General features: G+C 49.6%; 2 long non-coding RNA genes and 1 pseudogene across 2 annotated transcripts; all 3 read right to left on the reverse strand.

Moving 5' to 3' along the window:
• Positions 1-354: 354 nt before the first annotated feature.
• LOC116500376 lies at positions 355-1,949 on the reverse strand. The gene is made up of 3 exons (XR_004254300.1): positions 1,465-1,949; positions 1,141-1,194; positions 355-1,040 (listed from the first exon to the last, which is right to left on the reverse strand). It is a non-coding gene; the product is annotated as an uncharacterized LOC116500376 (long non-coding RNA).
• Positions 1,950-7,757: 5,808 nt separating this feature from the next.
• Positions 7,758-16,670, reverse strand: LOC116500436 (annotated as a pseudogene).
• A 1,143-nt stretch (positions 16,671-17,813) lies between these two features.
• LOC116500437 lies at positions 17,814-19,408 on the reverse strand. Its single transcript, XR_004254310.1, has 3 exons — positions 18,924-19,408; positions 18,600-18,653; positions 17,814-18,499 (listed from the first exon to the last, which is right to left on the reverse strand). It is a non-coding gene; the product is annotated as an uncharacterized LOC116500437 (long non-coding RNA).
• Positions 19,409-22,396: the final 2,988 nt, after the last annotated feature.

The following is a 22,396-nucleotide window of genomic DNA, read 5'->3' on the forward strand; positions in this document are numbered from 1 at the left end:
TTCATTGCCTACCCCCGCCTTCCCTCGCTTCTCATGCTAATTAGCCTTTTGGCACCTTGCGCCTGAGCAGAGCCTCCCAAGAACTGTGGGCAGGGGCCTTTGGGACGTGGGCAGGGGTCTTTGGGAGGAAGACCCCGAGTCTTCCTCACATTGTACTTTTCACCTTTGGTCAGGAATCCGCTGAGTTGGCATGTTTCTTAATCGCAAGAGCTGGCTGTTGCTAATTCTTCCCTTTGTTGTGTCTTTATAATGAATTCCAACGTCCAGTTTTGAGATTTATAGTCCTTACATTTGTTTCTCTGTCCGTCTGCCGCTTCCTTATCGTGAGTTCCGGTGTCTTGTTTCGAGATATACAGTCCTTGTCTGGGGACTGTCCTTGCCTCCCCAATACCTCCTTAATCACATAAGACGACGCTTAGGAAATCAATTCCCAAGCAAGAGCTCCTGATGCGGCCCAGATGACTTCCACAAGAGCGAGGATGGAAACAGATGCGATCTCAAACCGAATATGATGCACGAGACCTGAAACAGAACTGCACTTCAAGCAGCGACTGCAAGACAAGAAGTGCTCGGATCAGAGCCACGATGACAAAACAAGCACTGAGGCCCTTCAGCACCGCTACCAAGTCGCCTGTCTGGTCAGTCCAGTGTAAAAAGCTAGAAGGATATCAAGACCCGAGAAGCACAGAACAGACATTGCAGAAGCAACACTACAGGACAGACGAACAGAAGGAAACTGTCCTGCCTGGCGCACGCACTCACGCTACAAAATAATCCCGCTGCTTCTATTAGCCTGGTGACCCGGCCACAAGCAGCCTGAACGTGACCCAGCCTGAACCACCCTCGCAGCGGCACCAAGTATTTTCAGCCAGCTGGCTCCACGCTGCTCTGGCTCCCAGCTCCCATTAGCCACCCCAGATATGCAAATACCAGGTGCCCCCCAACTTAGCTCTCAGGTTGCTGCATGGTAAATTCCCTCCGCCTCAAGAAATACACAGGCACTGGTCGTCATCTTAGTCAATTGCCAGGCTCATCATCAGCTGCAAAAACAGAGTACCAGCATTCACTAGCATGCCGGTCATGATGCCCACCTTCTCCACAACGCTGACTACTGCTGATGCAACATACAACTATGCTCACCTGTTCCTCTCCAAATCCAAGCTCCAACACTGCAACCAGTATCATCCACACCACCTGGGAAAACAAAGGGATTAAATGATCGTTGCGTTCACAACACATCACCCAATGGTGTGGTTTTTTTGTTGTTGTTGTTTTTGTTATTGTTGTTTTTTGTGTGTGTGTTTCCTGTATTTATTTATTTTTTAGTCTGCTTTAGCTCAACGGCATGCAGAGTGCAGACAAGAAAACTGGGGTGTTTCTAGAAGCAACAATCCCCACGCTTTTGCTGTAGCTTTGAATATTAAAAGGACAATACGACCCAGCAAGTAACTGGAACTTTCTTACCTGGAATTAGCTCAAACTTTTCTTCACATTGAAAGAAAAATCTAGGAGCAGAACAGATTATACACCAACAAAATTGAGTCCATTTCATCCCCAGAAAAAAAATCACATGCTCTCATCCCCTCCTGTACCTCAGCCGCTTGCCTACCCCACGTGGCACACGCTTCCATCTGTTCTCTTTACCCACTTATAGCACCTCTAAAAGGCAAACTGGAATTTTACTCTATTGGCTGTAGGAAAATAACTGCAGTGACAACCGCGCCCCAAACTGAGCCAGCAGCCCCTACTAAACATCCCTCTACTAAGTGAATTCCAAGCACTTAAAATCCAGAAATCCATAGACTCCAGCCTGCCTAAACAACCCTGCAACGGACAGAAGGAAAAACAAAGCACTGCCCCCAAAAGAGCAGCCCAGGCAGAAGGAGCTCTCTGATGGCATGCCTGGGGCTCATATAGCATTTAGCCCCGCCCAGCACCCAAACCCAATCACCTGGGAAAGGGGAGGGGCAAAGCACATGAAAGTAGGAAGAGAGCAAAAGGAGCAGCTGTGTTTTGTTTTGTTTTGTTTTCCTTTCCTTTGTTTTTTAAAATCTGTTTTATCTCAAAAACATTCAGAGAGCAGACAAGAGACCTGTGGTGTTTCTAGAAGCAAAAATCCCCTTTTGCTTTTGCTGCAGCTTTTAATGTTGAACTGATAACGGCACCAAGCAAGTAACTGAAACTTCTTCAACTGGAATTAGTTTAAACACGCTCACCGTCATCTGCAAACACAGAGAACCAGCATTCACTAGCCCTAACCCTAACCCCAACCCTCACCCTAAACTCTAACCCTAGCCCCAGCCCTAGTCCCTAAGCCCAACCCTGGTTCCCGAGAACTTCATTTCCAGGCATGCTCTGGGCGCTCAACATGGCCTCCCGGAGGTCCGGAGCCCCAGAACTACATTGCCCGGCATGCTCCGGGCACCCAACACGGCCTCCCGGAAGTTCGGAGTCCCAGAACTACATCTCCCGGCATGCTCCGGGCAGTCAACACGGCCTACCGGAAGCCTGGTGCCGGAAAACTACACCTACCAGAATTCCCTGGACAGCCAGCACGGCCAATCAGAGGCCGAGTTTTCGAGAACTACATTTAACAGCACTCACTGTAACCCTAGCCCTTCCCGCCCTTACACAAAAAAGCCTCAAGCCCTATCCCTAAACATCCTCGAAACCCCTACGGACCTAACCCAAACTATTTACCACACTAAACCCCTGAAGTCCTAATGCCTAAAACCCCTAACCCAATAAATTAAGACGCTCAAATCCCAAACCCGCAAAATTGAGATGCTCAAATCCCAAACCCAAAAAAATAGGACGCTCAAATCCCAAACCCCCTTCCAAAAAAGAAAAAGAAAAATCAAGAAAAAAAAAAATCAAACAAAACAAAAACAACAAAAGGGGTAGATCTGGTGGCATCTGCCCTGTAACCCTGCAAAAATCACGAGGGACCTAGAACAACAAAGCAAACGCACAAAATAACATTGACATCCTATCCATAAATGTGCTATAACAATTAATCACCTCCAAAGAGCTTCAAGCAATAAATGCACATACTACTAGATCGGTTTCCTCTAAAAGATCGTACCAGACCCTGACCCACCAAAAGAACCCTGCATGTAGCTAACAGAAGCATCAACAAAGCACTGACCCCAAAGAGCAGCCCGGGCAGAAGGAGCTCTCTGATGCCGTGCCTGGGGCTCCTATACCATTTGGCCCCGCCCAGCACCCAAACCCAATCACCTGGGAAAGAGGAGGGGGCAAACCACAAGAAAGAGAGCAGGAGCAGCAGCAGCTGTGTTCTTTTATTTATTTATTTGTTTGGTTGGTTTTTGTGCCTATCCCTAGTTTACAGCATGCAGAGTGCAGACAAAAGAACTGGGGTGTTTCTAGAAGCAAAATTTACCGTATTTATGCCTCAGCTTTGAACATAGAAAGGACAATACAACCAAGAAAGTAAATGAAATATTTTCCACGGGAATTAGCTCAAACGTTAGTGTTAGGTCAGAGGTTGGACTCAATGATCTTGAGGTCTCTTCCAACCTAGAAGATCTGTGATTCTGTGTGATTTACATATGAAGAAAAATCTAGGAGCGTAGGAAATTACACATCAAAAAAAACAACGACGTAATAAGCAACGCGCATGCACGGCCCCACGGCCGCCTGCAGTACTCGTTTTCCACCAGCAGGAGGCGGCAGAGGGCGCCCCCGGGCCCCACCGCGCATGCGCCCCCCTCGGCCGCCTGCAGTACTCGTTTTCCACCAGCAGGTGGCGGCAGAGGGCGCCCCCGGGCCCCACCGCGCATGCGTGCCCCTAGGCCGCCTGCAGTACTCGTTCTCCACCAGCAGGTGGCGGCAGAGGGCGCCCCCGGGCCCCACCGCGCATGCGCGCCCCTCGGCCACCTGCAATACCCGATTAAAACCAGCAGGTGGCGGCAGAGGGCGCCCGCGGGCGTCACCGCGCATGCGCGCCCCCCGGACGCCTGCAATACCCGATTAAAACCAGCAGGTGGCGGCAGAGGGCGCCCCCGGGCCCCACCGCGCATGCGCGCCCCTCGGCCGCCTGCAGTACTCGTTTCCCACCAGCAGGTGGCGGCAGAGGGCGCCCGCGGGCGTCACCGCGCATGCGCGGCCCCCGGACGCCTGCAGTACCCGAATAACACCAGCAGGTGGCGGCAGAGGGCGCCCGCCGGCGCCACCGCGCATGCGCGCTCCTCGGCCGCCTGCAGTACCACTTTCCCACCAGCAGGTGGCGGTAGAGGGCGCACGCGGGCGTCACCGCGCATGCGCGCACCCCGGCCGCCTGCAGTACTCGTTTTGCACCAGCAGGTGGCGGCAGAGGGTGCCCACGGGCGTCATGCGGCATTCGTGGCGCCCGGCAGCCTGCAGTACTCGCTTCCCACCAGCAGGTGGCGGCAGAGGGCGCCACCGGACCCCCACCGCGCTATGCGCGCCCCTCGGCCGCCTGCAGTACTCGTTTTCCACCAGCAGGTGGCGGCAGAGGGCGCCCGCCGGTGCCACCGCGCATGCGCGTCCCCCGGCTGCCTGCAGTACCCCTTTCCCACCAGCAGGTGGCGGCAGAGGGCGCCCGCGGGAGGCCTTGTCGGGCGGATCACAGCTCGCCTACTGTGCCATTCGGAGCTTGTGGCTGTATTTTTTCCAACGTATTTGCTACCCACACCCCGCGGGGCAGCTTGTCTTACAAAGAATTCTCTCTGTTAATATTCTCTTTAAGGCGGGCACGAAGCATCCACTGCTCTTCTAAGCAAGCAACCTTCCTTCTGTGCTCCCTTCGGGATGCAGGACTATGTGCACTCAGATTTATTCCACTCATTTTTCTTCCCCTTTTCATTGGCACAGTCTCCAAGGACGCCTGGCTTTCTTCTCACAGACTCGCGTCCGTTTCAGTGTAAGGCATCTTTTCCCTCCGCTGCTCTAATCCAAATTCAAATTATCCAGATAAAACAATAGCGAGGTAAGAGAGAACTGGCTGAGTTAAAGTCACCATCTTTCTGTAACTAATTTAGCAGACAGCTGTACCACATCAGAGGAGGAGGTTTAGATGCTAACCAGGTCAGGCACATCACGGTCAAGTGAGCGCCCCCGGAATCACTAAAGAAACTTAAGGAAGAATCTACTAGAAGAAAGCTGTCTCCTCTTACCACCACCTATTTAAAAGATAGTGTAGTACAGGCAGTTCTACGTGCATAAAACCACATACACACAGTATACCTGACCCAAGTAAATTCCCTCTTAGAAGTCCACCATTAAGCAAAAGAGGTGTATTGTGGTGACATACAGCTGCCGTGTAATGATCCTGAAGGGATGAATCGCCCTATGTATTCCAAGGTACTCCTGTGGTTTGTTTGTTTTTTTTTTCAAGTACGTTCAACGGTACAGGTAAGTACGTTCCCGCTAAGAAAAGAGTTCAGAATTGTTTATAACGAGTTCGTTCCACGTGTCACTTTCTCACTTAACGTAGTAATAAAGATACGCTGCTGCTTTTGGATTTCATTTCCTTCTTGAATCTCACTGGTGTAATTCCAATGGTCAAACAACCTCTTCCAGAAAGACCAGCCCACTGCTTCACAGGAGAAGGAAAAGATGTCTCACACACGCTGGCTAGTACTAAAAAGAGTAATAGGAAGAGAAGTTCAGGCCATCAACGTAAGTATGTTTCCCTGCCTCTTCTGCTGGCTGGTCAAGTGGAATCCTCAGGACAGCCCCAGTACCTTGTGAAGAGCTTCTTAACGCCAGCACAACTTCAACCTGTCTTTTAAAAGAAAGCTGTTAAAGGAGCAGGAGACTGTTTTTAAATGAGAACAACCGAAAATAAAATTATCTGAAGAGCCACTTACTACTGGCATATTACCGTTTAAAAGGAAAATATTAATTACGTGCAGGTGCTCCAGTCTTCGTTGCATTTTCTGTGATTCACAACATTACCTTTGAACAAAAGAGTAAGAGGAACGGAAGGGAGGATATTAACTCGGGTAACCAAGGATTTGGTAAGCTGGAACTTGGTGTCTTTAACACTTTAGCCTTGGAGCAAAAATGTACACCCTGTACAGGCTGAGCTGACTGATGAGGCAGGTGCTCCAGGGTACGTGCTACCGGGAGGTAAGTAACAAACACATTCCGCAGCTATTACCAGAAGTGGGGTTTCAGGATATGCAGACTGGTTTCACAAAAAATATTAGCGGTCTGTTGGTGACAGACAATTCGAGGAATTCAGCGCTGCCCATTACAGACTCCTCAGATCAGCACTTAACGAGAATTAATAAAACGGTTTATTTTTTTTTTTATATATATATATATATACACACACATATACACACACACACACCTATGTTCTAAAAAATGTATACAGTTAAAATATCAAATTAGTGATCCGGTAACAACACTGTTCAAAACCAATCTCTTTTGTATGAACATTAAAATAAATGCACACTTTTAAAAGCATTTCTTTTTAGTGCTTCCAAAGCACAGCGTGTGCCAAGGCAAGGCCACCTGAAGAATCTCCGTCCTCCTCACGGGATGAAAGAGAACTGAAGTCAGGGACCTGGGAAGCCTCAGGTGCGCTTTCATAATGTCCGCAGATAAAAACAGAAGAGAGTCTGAGGTAGATTGTTTAGTAACCACCAAGTGGTAACAGTCACAGGGCTGTCTTTAGCTTTCATTAACACAACAGCAGTTTCTTTACTCTCGATCTACGCTGAATCTCAAGTTTAAAGGCATGGCTAGCAGTTCTCGGGAACAAGGCCCTCGTCTCTGTGCTGGCAACATGCAATATTACCAGTGCAGGTGTTTCTGGGAGTTTTGTTTGTTTGGTTGTTTTTTTTATTGGGGGGGGGGGGACACAACAGATGGGATCTCTCCACAATGCAGACACTGTGTGCATTTGACAGTGCCCCATTTTAGTGCGATCCACTGCCTATTGCACGTAAAACGGCTAATGACAGTATTCAAGTGAGTAAATTCTCACCACCTGCAGGAGGGGCAGCAATGGTTATTTTTTTCAGCCTGTTGAGCAAAGAGCACCCTCCACAGGAAAAAAGCCACACCTTTCATAGCACGTCCTTAAGGTTACAGCCCAGCTTCTGCCGATAGAGGTTCGTAAAGTTAAAGCTCTGCTGCTTCTTCTCGGACTCTGACAGTAAGATCACTTGACCGCCAGGATGGCGAGGGCAACAGCTACGTCCTCTTCCACTCTTCTGCGGCACAGCAAACTCATTCCCGGTCCGTATTCCTCTGGCTGGTACACTATTATCTACCGTTCACCTGATTAACTCTGTTGGGTAGGCTGTTGAACTCTAGCTCCTCTAGCGTTCTCTCTAAGTGCTGTATTAAGACACGATTTTTAAACCTAGGGAAGTAATTTCATTTCTTCTTCCAAAAACAGCAGTTAAATAACTCAGTATTATTTGGCCACGACAAACAGTATTAGCAGAGGCTCTCTGTTTCCAGCATGGAAGAGCTTCCCTCATTTCTGACATCAGAATGGCAAATTTAATTTGATACAGCCATCTTTCCCCAACCCACGCAAATTCTGGGTCTTTCTTCCATAACCACCCGTATCTTTCTATTTCACACTTCAGCTCTAGGTAACGACCATTTACTTCAGAAAATACAACGGCAGTTTGACCGCTGAAACTGTAATAATTTAAGTATGTCAAAACAAAACACTTGTTTTGGAAAAGACTGAGATTTGCTATCATGAACAACGTTAGCGTTTAACTCCGAATCATTCGTATCTATACAAACCTTGCTCCTTCCCTTATAGCAAATTCAATGAAATACTTCTGAGTTTCCATCCGTCCTTGTACGTACCTCCTCAAGAAGAGAGAAGATTTTTTTCACGATCTTAAAGAAGAGATCCAAACAGATATTAGAAACAGATCTTGTAAATGCATTTTCAGTAAATCTCAACAGCCAAAGGAAAAACAACAAAGCCTAGAGTTTCCCATTTCTGCATACAGTAATGCACGTAAGAAAAAAAAGCCAGCATACCAATAATTTGAAGTGATATCGATTAGCTGATATTCAAATGTAACGCTGAATTTTGTTCTCTTAAAAGAGCAGTATCTAGAAACACCTGCCCTTGGAAAATGCAGACTAGGTTTAATCAGCAGAGAAGCCTTGCATCTCCACGAACACGCTGCCATGATCAGCAGTTAATAGAAACAAAGGGATACCGAGCCATGTTTCAACCTAGAGCTGTCATTTTTGAAAGCAGAGGTTTAAGATAACTACTCTTTACAAGATGACCGATCTATGTGGAGCATGAGCACGATTGTCTCGTATAAAGTTTAACAAAAAAAAAAAAAAAAAGTAGCGCAAAAGAATGAACCGGACACCTTAGATGTGAAACAACAGTATTTTTTCATTGGTTTCTGTGTTTTCTTCTCTGAACCAACTATGAAAACACGAATGGTGCTGTGACTAAGCCTGCTTAAGAGTGCTGCAGTAAGGACGGTGAGGATATAAAGTTGGACTGTGAATACATGTACTTACTTTCTTGTTCTTCCACTACTTGTACACGAGTAATCAAAAATCATTCCAAATCTGAGGTTTTATTTTCAAAATAGATCCTCATTTCAAGAAAAAGTCTGCTGTACCCCTAGCCTATTTTTAATACACTAATAAAGAACTTACTTCTTCCACGTTTGCGAACCTCTTTCACCACTCTGATTTTAATACCAGCATCGCTTCCCTCCAACATTGTAGGTGTTATTTTAAATCAATTTGGCACAGATTCAGAAGTAGACTCCATCACTCGTTTTTGGTCATCTCCAGCCACGCTGTAATTTAGAGGCCCTCGAACAAGTGCATTGGTACCAGGTTTACGATCCAAGCCATCTTTGCATCATTTAAGCAATTGAACTCATCATGTAGAGAGTCTAAGTCACCAGGTGACATTTCATCCTCTCCCTTAACAGCTGGAACCGAAGAAGCCATTTGCACAGACAAGCCATCAATTTGCTCTTCCAGCAACTGACAGTTTTCTGCTTTCTTCTCTCCATTACCATCTTGGACAGTACTGATACCAGTGTCTGAAAATTAAGAAGGAGCTTAGTAGTGCATATAACTGCAGGATCAAAAAACACAGAAGGACATTATTCTGCATCCCTTCTTGTTGAAAGTACTGTGGAGAGAGTTACTCAGCACTGTCAGATCACTTCAGTAGTTTTATTCACCCTTTGACGCAACCACAGGAATACCTCCTTTTGGGCTGCTACCGTCTCATATGACTGTCGTGAAGTTATTTGCTGTATTCCCATTTCAGTGACTAAAGTAAACTAAAGTTTCCCCTCCTTCCCCCAGTTCCAGCAAATTTTTCTTTCGACTCTGCTGCAACAGGTGGGTAAATTACTATTTGTGAGAAATTTAAAATTTTTTTTTTTTTTTTTTTTTACACACTTTCCTTCCCCACTTCTCCCTTCCCCACTATAGAATACACAAATGAGAATTAAAAGCTGAAATGAAATCCTTGCTACCGCCAAACCATCGTGGTGAAAGGTTTCAGCACTTTTTAGAAACAGTTCCAAATTATTGCTCATTCAGGACTTCGTTACCTATAGCAACAGCCTGTTTGTCTAAGCCGACCAAAGAAATTCAGTCCCAATTAACTCTAAAACTTACGTGTCCTTTTGAATTAACACAGAAAGCACGGAGACCTTTTTTTTTTTCCTGCACACTATGTCCATTTATGACCACACAAGTTCCTGTACTACAACAACTCCAACATACTTTTATTTGTTGGCATGCCTTTGAGGTTCAGATATGGTGACGGAGATCCAGCAGCACAGGGTGGCCCTTTCCCACCAACATGGTTTGTCACAACAGTGACTGTGGCCGTCGCAATAGCGGCGACGTGCTACGCCTTCTCTCTTTAGTGATGCTGGAGTATTGGGCTCTCCAGGACGCTTGATCTTATTCTGAGGCCCAGCAACAAATTTATCTGCTTCATCTATCATCGTACCCTGAAAAGACTTTTTTTTTTTTTTAAATATAAGTAAAAAACAATTGCTTCGTCAATTCACTACCAGAGTATTTGCCTCCGTGTTACAATTCAGTTACTTTTCAAATAGTGATACAGCAGATAGCAAGACTTCTCCTACCTTCTCATCCTGTTTGAACAGACTGCCAAGTGTATGAAGAAGCCTTTTTGGTTGATCTGGATCAATCTCCCGAAGGGGTGAAGGCATCATTTTCAACTACTCCTGACGATTTCCCCTTTGAGCAACAGGAACGCCGTGAAGGCAGTCTGCAGCAGAACAAGGTATCTAAATTTAGTCTACCTTAAGACTAAGGAAATACAAGCCTCGCATGCTTCCATTTCCAGTGTTAGCATTTAAGATCTAGAAATCACTATTTCCTCCCTCTACAAAACAAAGGAAAAGCAAAAGGCAAATAAAGCCCCTCTTTCCTTTCACCATCACTATAAGAACATCTACTGCATCCTGTTGCACAGGAAAGCTCACCCATGAAACTTAATTTTCAAATTCCAAGCACGCACAACGTGTTTTGTGACAGAAGGCAGAAATTTCATTCTTTTCCTTCGGAATCTAGGGAAGGACGACTGACCCAAGAAACGATGCAAAGTCTACTTCCTCTCCCACACCGAGGACAGAAACACTACTTAGGTGAATTAAATAGCTGTACCAGAATATTAATAAATAATTGTGTCCATTTACCTTCATCCTGCCCCACGATATCCCTGCGTGTTTTCAGAAGATTGGTTCTCATTCCGGTTAGCTGATCTAGAAGACTGTGACAAGACATATCATATGCATTTCTGAATGCCCGTGGCTTCAAATCCTAGTTTTATAATAAAACAAGTAACTTTCAGTTAACCCGCGAGTTCTCACGCACAAAGAAATTGCTCTGTGGGCTGTACTACCGTTAACTACTAAAAAAAAAAAAAAAAAAAAAAAAAAAATTCCAAAACAACTTCAGACATTCTGAACGTATTCTGAAACAACTTTCTTTCCATCTCTCCGGAAAGAGCTTTCCTCCTATCTGTGACAAAGGAAAAAAAAAAAAAAAAAGTTGTGATCGCGGGAGTCGTTACACAAAGCCACACTCTGTGAATTCACTACTACAGTTAAGATCATTTTTAGTCAAAAATACCTCGGCAGCAATGCTATCACTGCAAACATAGCGTTGCCAAAAAAAAAAAAAAAAGAAATTCAACTCAAGATATAGGAGAGGGCGAGCTAAAAGCACAAATAACATGACCGATGGAGGCTGCAACAACCACCTGGTAGATGGTTGTCCACAGCCCTCGGATTGCATGGTCGTCTTTCCTGACAAACGAATACTGGAAGAACAGAAAAGATACACCGTGTGTCCGCAAAAGCCTTCGGGGAGACTACTGAAAGGAAAACCAAACCAAAAACCTAGGAACAGCAAGTGGCGTATACGTCAGTTTTGTTAACAGAGCACCACTAATGTACCAGGAATTTCCACATTCTTCGCCCCTCCTCTACCTTGAAAATGTCACCCAATTCTGTCAGTGTCTTCACCATCAGCATTTATTTATTTATTTCGTTTTTCACGTGGACATCCGAGGAAAACATTTCGAGTACCCTGTCATCGAGGAAGAAGAGGAGAGGGGGAAAAAAAAAAAAAAAAAAAGAGAGATGAGGGGGGAAGAAGCACTGCCATTCCTTTCCTCGGTAACGCGAGCAAAAAGCTCAGGCGCTCAGCAACAACGTGCTTTGAAAGATAAAACACAGAAGAAACTGCACGTTATTTAGTCTCAGCTATAGAGTCACGTGTATTTGTACCTGCTCATTTATTCATCTGCCAGTGTATTTTAGTACAAACGCTACAGAACATAGAAACCGCAAGGTTACTACTACCTTTTGTGACCGACGCGATCTTTGGCAGGAACAGCTATCGAAAAAGAACCAACAAAATCCCCTTCGTCGACAGCCATCCGAACCTTTATCGTCTAACAGCAGCCCTACAAACATCCCCTGGGATGCTCAACTCCTGAAACTTTCTGTTCAACTTGAGGCAGAACAAGCCCTTACCCTGGGCACCTTCACCCAGCTCTCCACTGCTAGCAGAGTAGCACCCTGATACTGTCCAGGACGCGCTGCAGCAGCCTACTCGCTTACGCGTATTTACTGCAGCCTGGTTCGAGACGCGCACAGAGGGACCCACGAAAAATCCACCCTTTCCTTCAGAGAAGTAAATACATACATACATACGGACGACACGGTAAGGAAGAAAAGCTGAACACACAGCATGCGGTCCTTTACCGTGGGGCAGATCCAGCATCAGCACAAGGAGCTTTGGGGCACGTGAGCGATCATCTACACCGGCCATCGCGACAAGCCAAACTCACGCACACAAGCCTCGACCTAAAAACACAGAACACACTAAGTTCCTTTATAGCTTATGGAAGTAACAACCAGCATCTTAGATGCAGTTGGATAGTTGGATTGCATCAGCTTAGGGACTGCCTCCTTCAAAACGCACAGGGGGGTGGGGAAACCAGTCTTGGAAACCTGTTGCCTAACAGGAAGGAGACTGTTGTCTTCTCCTCCATAGGTGACGTTCTTCCAAGCATCGTCCTGCTCCTGGATTTTACCAGCCGCGACGGGATGGTCCTACCGGCGTGAGTCGGGAACGCTTCCCACGGGCTTTCTGTGACACTGAAGTAAGTTTTCTGCAGGTACAAGTAACGCAGCACGAGACGGCAAGGAAGCTAAGGCACCGTCTGCAGCACAGCACGTGTGCGATATTGGGCCTGAGGGGACCAGTCAAAGCCTGCAGTAATCGCTGAACAGGTGGGCAAGCAGGGAGCCCTACGGGAAACAAAGCTCACGTTCTGCAAAGCTCTTTTCCCGTCAAGAAGACGGCCTTTTCTATTCAGCGCATTTACTGAACTTTAGGCTACTTCCCATTCGCTTTGGCAAGTTAGCCTTTGCGTAAGCCAAGAGGTTTTAAACTGCCAAGCACCACTGATGGTTCTTGTTCTCCAACAACAGGGAATTTCAATCAGGGCACTCGTTAACAGGAAAGCCTGGCTCTGTTTCACACAAATCACGTACCTAAACCACGGAGACAGGAGTCTGCAGGAAGAACTCTTTAAAAGGTGAACTTAAAGAGAAGGATACTACTCATTTTTCCACAACTTCTGCAAGGACTGCGGCAAAAAAAGGCTGAACCAGGGACGTCTCTATCATCATCCCCTCTAGAATTCAGCAACTCCATACAGTTATGGGGCAAATACCACAGCTGCAGCGCAAGACAAACAAAGACCTCGAAGGTCACGTTTCTGCCTGCGTACCGAGTTCCGCTGGGAAGACCCCCCACCTCTGGAAAGACCCCCAGCCGCTCAACTCCCAAGCAACGTTGCCACGGCCAGTGCTTACGCAGAGTTTTGCTCTCTCTCGCTGCTCAGTACAGGCCCAAGGCCTCCTTTATTGCACACAGTTCAAGCAAAACTCTTGGGACATAACCAAGAGACAGACAGACAGACAGACAGAAATTGCCTCTCACGTCTGTCCTCACTGACCGCAACCAGCGTCCTGGAAAGCCCCGCAAGCACCGGTCTATTCCTAGGACAACTCCGAAAGCTGAGGCGGGACAAAGTTTAGCCTCTCGTACCAAAGACTGAGCAACAGACAGAGCCTGACAGGCCAGTTCATTCTAGGTCTAAGAGGCTACTACGACTCGGCAGGCACTACGTGCCTTCCTTCCCTTTGCGCTTCCCAGCGCCGAGCAGCTCGCGCTTCCGCAAATTCAATGAAGCCTTGGAGCCGGGGCTGCAGGAAGCTTACGAGCACGCCTTGATTCCACCCCGAGGTCGCTGCGACTTACCTGGGCAGTCGGGACGGACGGGCTGCTCTCTCTCCTGAGAACCCTGCGACCGCAGCACGCCAGCTGCGGCTTTCCTCGCTTTACCCGGTGCGCCACCTTCGCTCGGCAACAAACCCCGCAGGGGTCCTAGCGGCGGGGAGCTGCTTCTGCCCCGGTGAACCGCAGCACAAGGAGAGAGCCGGCTGTCAGGACGCAGGGAGAGGAAAGCCTCCGAGGCGCGGCGCGGCGCAGCCCAACGATCAAGCGCAGCGAGGACCCGCGCCCGGCCTCAACACCCCCCGCCCCTCCCGGCCCGACGCTCCGAGGAGGCACCCCCGGAGGCTCTCGCTCGCCTCACCGCCGGCAACCGCGCTCGCCGCCAGCGGCAACCTGCGCCTCCCGGCGCGCACGGCCCGGCCCCGGCCCGGCCCCGGCCCGGCCGCGCAGCCCGGAGCCCACGTGGCCGCCCGGCAGCGCAGAACTACAGCTCCCAGCATGCCTCGGGACGGAGCACTCCAGCCAATCCAGAGGGGCGTCGGCCACGCGCACGCAACGGCACCTCCTCCTGCTGCCCTCTCTGCCCCCCCCCGCCGCCGCAGCCGCAGCCGCCCCCCTCTCCCCTGTCCCCTCTCCCCCAGCCCCTCTCGTGCTCCGAGCATCTCCAGCATTTCAGGAACTGGAACCCTGGAACCGCTGACGTCTGGCACGTGTCAGAAACGTGGCAGGAGACGTACTCTGCTGTCGCAAGGCACTTGCAAAGCCGGCCCGACAGCTGAAGCAGACTCACACAGTCCACCGAGCAACTCGGGGCCCCCACTGCTGTCCACTCACCCTCATGCTTCGTTCAAGCTTCCGTGCCTACGCCCTGAGCTACAAGAAACAAAGAGAGAAGGTCACATCCACAATGGATACGCAAACAGTGCGGCACATGCAGAGGACTCAAACACAGAGACCAGAGCCAGACAAATAAAAACAAACAAACAAACAAACAAACTGAAGTCCACAAATGCCACAAGGCCATGAATGCATAGCAGCCCCGGCAGGGGTAATGGCAGACATACCCTTTGCAGATGAAAAAGGTGACCCTGCTCAGTCTCTTGGTAATACTGCACCAACGCGGTCAAGCCTCTTGTAGCATGTCATCAAGCTGGTTTTAGTCCTCTGGAGAGTTACACAAGTGGGTTGATTCATCTAGAGATTAAAATACAGATCAAACACAGGAGCGTATCATCCCACCATCCCAAAAAAAAAGTGAGCCAGCAACCTCTGCTAAATATCCCTCTATGAAGTGAATTCCAAGCCCTTAGAATTCCAGAAATCCATAGACTCCAGCCTGCCTAGAGAACCCGGCAACTGACTGAAGGAAAAACAAAGCACTTACCCCCAAAGAGCAGCCCAGGCAGAAGGAGCTCTCTGACGGCATACTTGGGGCTCATATACCTTTTGGTCCCACCCAGCACCCAAACCCAATCACCTGGGAAAGGGGAGGGGCAAAGCACATGAAAGTAGAAAGAGGAGGAGCGGCAGCTGTGGTTTATTTACTTATTTATAAGGCTTAGCTCAACAGCATGCAGAGGGCAGACAGGAGAACTGGGGTGTTTCTAGAAGCAACAATCCCCATGCTTTCGCTGCAGCTTTGAATATTGAAAGGACAACACAACCAAGCAAGTAACTGAAGCTTTTTCAGCTCGAATTAGCTCAAACTTTTATTTACGCAGAAAGAAAAATCTAGGAGCAGAACAGATTATACGCCAACAAAATCAATTCCGTTCCACTCGCAGCAAAAATCACTTACTTCAGCAGGCTATCTGAGAACCAAAAGGCTATGCTGATGGGTCAAAACACACTACAGGACACTGGGGCCGGGCCCTCCGCTGCACCCACTTAAAACCCATCCCTACACTCACCAAGGTGCAACCCCAACCCGAACACAGACGCAGCATTTCAGCCTCAACACAGTTTCCAGAACTGCTGGAAAGCAAGCTTCATCCTCAGCGAGGCGTGCTCAGGCTGCACAGGAGGGGGCTTCGGGCACCTCTTTGCCTACCGAAGAAGACCGCCATCAGCACCTGCTTTGTTCCGATCCTAAAGGCTAACATCACAGCCCACGTCGCCTGGGACACCTGATAAACAGAAGAGAAAGCAGCCATACCGTTTTCAAGCCGTCCCTGCACGTGTCGCTCCTCGATGATCTGCAACCTCTTCTCAAATCCTCAACCGCTTCTGTGGAGAGCCTGCCATGGCACCTGCAAAGCAAGACCCTTCGCAGTCACCTCGTGCTACTTGGCAGTTCTGCTCCAATCCAGCTCACAAACAGCCCGCCCTTCCCGTGCTGCTCTTCAGAGTGCAGCTTGGCCCCTCTGAGCCTGTGCGACACACCTGTGAAACAAAAAGAAAAGCATAGGCTGAAGCAGCATCCAAAGCCACAGCACAGCTGGGACAGTTACTCTCATCTGCTCCCTAACCTCTGCTCCCTCACCTGCCCTCGAGGCAGATGCTTCCATCTGCTCTCTTAGGCCAGCTACAACACCCCTGAAATATAAACAGGATTTTTACTGTACTTTGTGCAGTTAAGTAACTGCAGTGACAACTGCACCCCTAAAGTACCTGCTACATCTGTTCATCGCTCACCTTGCCAAAAGCAGCTCCGGTCAAGTCCCGCGTTGTACACTGTGTTTCAGCTTTAACAAATGAAAACGGTCACAAGATAATCATTCAGCTGCCAGCATTAGCACCCATCCCTCAACAACACAAAGGGACCCCGTTTACAATATTATCATTTCAAAACAGCAGCCCCCATACCTCAGCACACCTCAGAAGTAGACCAAGCCAGTCACCGAGCTGCTTACGGAGCGCTGAACAGTTCCGGAAGGAGCTCTTTCCTGTGACAGGTTCCTCCAAAGGTTTACACTCTACTGGGGACAGGAGAGAAATAAAAATAAAAGTTTCAAAAACCCCTTATCTGTAAGCTTTCAAGATTCCACAGACCTCCTCCTCAAGCACACCGTTCAAGCACTATGCGAGCAGCTGCTCACAAGCAGATATACTCTTCCCCCCCACACGCACATCTGACAAACACCACAGAGATGACTGTGCCTGCTGCCCTTCAGTACGTGCGCAGAGGCAGACCAGATGTCTTCGCCAACACAGTCCGGACAATGTATTAGCACACCCATGCACTGCCACGTTAGCTGTCATCACTAACTGCCAGGCAGGACAGCTCCAGACCAAACACATACACACACAGCCACGCCACAAACACTACAAACAAAACACACAACACAAGGCGCAAGAAAAAGTGACCCCCGGAGGGAAGCCCTATGGCAACAGCAAGTCACAACAGGTGCTCTGCACCAGACCCAAGGAGAGACTCAAATGTCACGACACGCGACTGGAAGACACTGCCAGAACTGGGGTGATGGAGGCCTAAAAAGCCTGCCTTCAAGACAAGAGACCAGAAGGATGGGGACTGAAAACCCCATATGATTCAAAGATTGAAGCCGAAATTCCTTTAAGCGGTATATTCTTTATTGCAGCGCTGGATGCACGGGGGGATCTCTCCACCTATCGTGCATACCCAAAGCAGAAAGCAGTCTTGAATTTATACAATCAATCTATCAAGATTCTACCGGCGCCTATACATATTCATTGCCTACCCCCGCCTTCCCTCGCTTCTCATGCTAATTAGCCTTTTGGCACCTTGCGCCTGAGCAGAGCCTCCCAAGAACTGTGGGCAGGGGCCTTTGGGACGTGGGCAGGGGTCTTTGGGAGGAAGACCCCGAGTCTTCCTCACATTGTACTTTTCACCTTTGGTCAGGAATCCGCTGAGTTGGCATGTTTCTTAATCGCAAGAGCTGGCTGTTGCTAATTCTTCCCTTTGTTGTGTCTTTATAATGAATTCCAACGTCCAGTTTTGAGATTTATAGTCCTTACATTTGTTTCTCTGTCCGTCTGCCGCTTCCTTATCGTGAGTTCCGGTGTCTTGTTTCGAGATATACAGTCCTTGTCTGGGGACTGTCCTTGCCTCCCCAATACCTCCTTAATCACATAAGACGACGCTTAGGAAATCAATTCCCAAGCAAGAGCTCCTGATGCGGCCCAGATGACTTCCACAAGAGCGAGGATGGAAACAGATGCGATCTCAAACCGAATATGATGCACGAGACCTGAAACAGAACTGCACTTCAAGCAGCGACTGCAAGACAAGAAGTGCTCGGATCAGAGCCACGATGACAAAACAAGCACTGAGGCCCTTCAGCACCGCTACCAAGTCGCCTGTCTGGTCAGTCCAGTGTAAAAAGCTAGAAGGATATCAAGACCCGAGAAGCACAGAACAGACATTGCAGAAGCAACACTACAGGACAGACGAACAGAAGGAAACTGTCCTGCCTGGCGCACGCACTCACGCTACAAAATAATCCCGCTGCTTCTATTAGCCTGGTGACCCGGCCACAAGCAGCCTGAACGTGACCCAGCCTGAACCACCCTCGCAGCGGCACCAAGTATTTTCAGCCAGCTGGCTCCACGCTGCTCTGGCTCCCAGCTCCCATTAGCCACCCCAGATATGCAAATACCAGGTGCCCCCCAACTTAGCTCTCAGGTTGCTGCATGGTAAATTCCCTCCGCCTCAAGAAATACACAGGCACTGGTCGTCATCTTAGTCAATTGCCAGGCTCATCATCAGCTGCAAAAACAGAGTACCAGCATTCACTAGCATGCCGGTCATGATGCCCACCTTCTCCACAACGCTGACTACTGCTGATGCAACATACAACTATGCTCACCTGTTCCTCTCCAAATCCAAGCTCCAACACTGCAACCAGTATCATCCACACCACCTGGGAAAACAAAGGGATTAAATGATCGTTGCGTTCACAACACATCACCCAATGGTGTGGTTTTTTTGTTGTTGTTGTTTTTGTTATTGTTGTTTTTTGTGTGTGTGTTTCCTGTATTTATTTATTTTTTAGTCTGCTTTAGCTCAACGGCATGCAGAGTGCAGACAAGAAAACTGGGGTGTTTCTAGAAGCAACAATCCCCACGCTTTTGCTGTAGCTTTGAATATTAAAAGGACAATACGACCCAGCAAGTAACTGGAACTTTCTTACCTGGAATTAGCTCAAACTTTTCTTCACATTGAAAGAAAAATCTAGGAGCAGAACAGATTATACACCAACAAAATTGAGTCCATTTCATCCCCAGAAAAAAAATCACATGCTCTCATCCCCTCCTGTACCTCAGCCGCTTGCCTACCCCACGTGGCACACGCTTCCATCTGTTCTCTTTACCCACTTATAGCACCTCTAAAAGGCAAACTGGAATTTTACTCTATTGGCTGTAGGAAAATAACTGCAGTGACAACCGCCCCCCAAACTGAGCCAGCAGCCCCTACTAAACATCCCTCTACTAAGTGAATTCCAAGCACTTAAAATCCAGAAATCCATAGACTCCAGCCTGCCTAAACAACCCTGCAACGGACAGAAGGAAAAACAAAGCACTGCCCCCAAAAGAGCAGCCCAGGCAGAAGGAGCTCTCTGATGGCATGCCTGGGGCTCATATAGCATTTAGCCCCGCCCAGCACCCAAACCCAATCACCTGGGAAAGGGGAGGGGCAAAGCACATGAAAGTAGGAAGAGAGCAAAAGGAGCAGCTGTGTTTTGTTTTGTTTTGTTTTTTTCCTTTGTTTTTTAAAATCTGTTTTATCTCAAAAACATTCAGAGAGCAGACAAGAGACCTGTGGTGTTTCTAGAAGCAAAAATCCCCTTTTGCTTTTGCTGCAGCTTTTAATGTTGAACTGATAACGGCACCAAGCAAGTAACTGAAACTTCTTCAACTGGAATTAGTTTAAACACGCTCACCGTCATCTGCAAACACAGAGAACCAGCATTCACTAGCCCTAACCCTAACCCCAACCCTCACCCTAAACTCTAACCCTAGCCCCAGCCCTAGTCCCTAAGCCCAACCCTGGTTCCCGAGAACTTCATTTCCAGGCATGCTCTGGGCGCTCAACATGGCCTCCCGGAGGTCCGGAGTCCCAGAACTACATTGCCCGGCATGCTCCGGGCACCCAACAAGGCCTCCCGGAAGTTCGGAGTCCCAGAACTACATCTCCCGGCATGCTCCGGGCAGTCAACACGGCCTACCGGAAGCCTGGTGCCGGAAAACTACACCTACCAGAATTCCCTGGACAGCCAGCACGGCCAATCAGAGGCCGAGTTTTCGAGAACTACATTTAACAGCACTCACTGTAACCCTAGCCCTTCCCGCCCTTACACAAAAAAGCCTCAAGCCCTATCCCTAAACATCCTCGAAACCCCTACGGACCTAACCCAAACTATTTACCACACTAAACCCCTGAAGTCCTATGCCTAAAACCCCTAACCCAATAAATTAAGACGCTCAAATCCCAAACCCCAAAAAATAGGACGCTCAAATCCCAAACCCCCTTCCAAAAAAGAAAAAGAAAAATCAAGAAAAAAAAAAATCAAACAAAACAAAAACAACAAAAGGGGTAGATCTGGTGGCATCTGCCCTGTAACCCTGCAAAAATCACGAGGGACCTAGAACAACAAAGCAAACGCACAAAATAACATTGACATCCTATCCATAAACGTGCTATAACAATTAATCACCTCCAAAGAGCTTCAAGCAATAAATGCACATACTACTAGATCGGTTTCCTCTAAAAGATCGTACCAGACCCTGACCCACCAAAAGAACCCTGCATGTAGCTAACAGAAGCATCAACAAAGCACTGACCCCAAAGAGCAGCCCGGGCAGAAGGAGCTCTCTGATGCCGTGCCTGGGGCTCCTATACCATTTGGCCCCGCCCAGCACCCAAACCCAATCACCTGGGAAAGAGGAGGGGGCAAACCACAAGAAAGAGAGCAGGAGCAGCAGCAGCTGTGTTCTTTTATTTATTTATTTGTTTGGTTGGTTTTTGTGCCTATCCCTAGTTTACAGCATGCAGAGTGCAGACAAAAGAACTGGGGTGTTTCTAGAAGCAAAATTTACCGTATTTATGCCTCAGCTTTGAACATAGAAAGGACAATACAACCAAGAAAGTAAATGAAATATTTTCCACGGGAATTAGCTCAAACGTTAGTGTTAGGTCAGAGGTTGGACTCAATGATCTTGAGGTCTCTTCCAACCTAGAAGATCTGTGATTCTGTGTGATTTACATATGAAGAAAAATCTAGGAGCGTAGGAAATTACACATCAAAAAAAACGACGACGTAATAAGCAACGCGCATGCATGGCCCCCGGACGCCTGCAATACCCGATTAAAACCAGCAGGTGGCGGCAGAGGGCGCCCCCGGGCCCCACCGCGCATGCGCGCCCCACGGCCGCCTGCAGTACCCCTTTCCCATCAGCAAATGGCGGCAGAGGGCGCACGCGGGCGTCACCGCGCATGCGCGGCCCCCGGCCGCCTGCAATACCCGAATAACACCAGCAGGTGGCGGCAGAGGGCGCCACCGGGCCCCACCGCGCATGCGCGGCCCCCGGCCGCCTGCAGTACCCGATTAAAACCAGCAGGTGGCGGCAGAGGGCGCCCGCGGGCGTCACCGCGCATGCGCGCCGCTCGGCCGCCTGCAGTACCCGACTAAAACCAGCAGGTGGCGGCAGAGGGCGCCCGCGGCCGTCACCGCGCATGCGCGGCCCCCGGCCGCCTGCAGTACCCGAATAACACCAGCAGATGGCGGCAGAGGGCGCCACCGGACCCCACCGCGCATGCGTGCACCCTGGCCGCCTGCAGTACTCTTTTCCCACCAGCAGGTAGCGGCAGAGGGCGCCCCCGGGCCCCACCGCGCATGCGTGCACCCTGGCCGCCTGCAGTACCCTTTTCCCACCAGCAGGTGGCGGCAGAGGGCGCCCGCGGGCGTCACCGCGCATGCGCGCCCCCCGGCCGCCTGCAGTACCACATAAAAACCAGCAGGTGGCGGCAGAGGGCGCCCCCCGGGCCCCACCGCGCATGCGCGCCCCCCGGACGCCTGCAGTACTCGCTTCCCACCAGCAGGTGGCGGCAGAGGGCGCCCGCGGGTGCCAACGCGCATGCGCGTCCCCCGGCCGCCTGCAGTATTCGTTTTGCACCAGCAGGTGGCGGCAGAGGGCGCCACCGGAACCCCACCGCGCATGCGTGCACCCCGGCCGCCTGCAGTACCCGAATAACACCAGCAGGTGGCGGCAGAGGGCGCCCGCGGGTGCCACCGCGCATGCGCGCTCCTCGGCCGCCTGCAGTACCACTTTCCCACCAGCAGGTGGCGGTAGAGGGCGCACGCGGGCGTCACCGCGCATGCGCGCACCCCGGCCGCCTGCAGTACCCCTTTACCACCAGCAGGTGGCGGCAGGGGGCGCCACCGGACCCCATGGCGCATGCGCGTCCCCCGGCCGCCTGCAGTACTTGCTTCCCACCAGCAGGTGGCGGCAGAGGGCGCCACCGGGCATCACCGCGCGTTGCGCGCCCCCCGGCCGCCTGCAGTTCTCGTTTTCCACCAGCAGATGGCGGCAGAGGGTGCCCACGGGCGTCATGCGGCATTCGTGGCGCCCGGCAGCCTGCAGTACTCGCCTCCCACCAGGGCCC

The sequence above is a fragment of the Aythya fuligula genome, chromosome Z, assembly GCF_009819795.1.
Source record: "Aythya fuligula isolate bAytFul2 chromosome Z, bAytFul2.pri, whole genome shotgun sequence".
Classification (NCBI taxonomy): Eukaryota; Metazoa; Chordata; class Aves; order Anseriformes; family Anatidae; genus Aythya; species Aythya fuligula.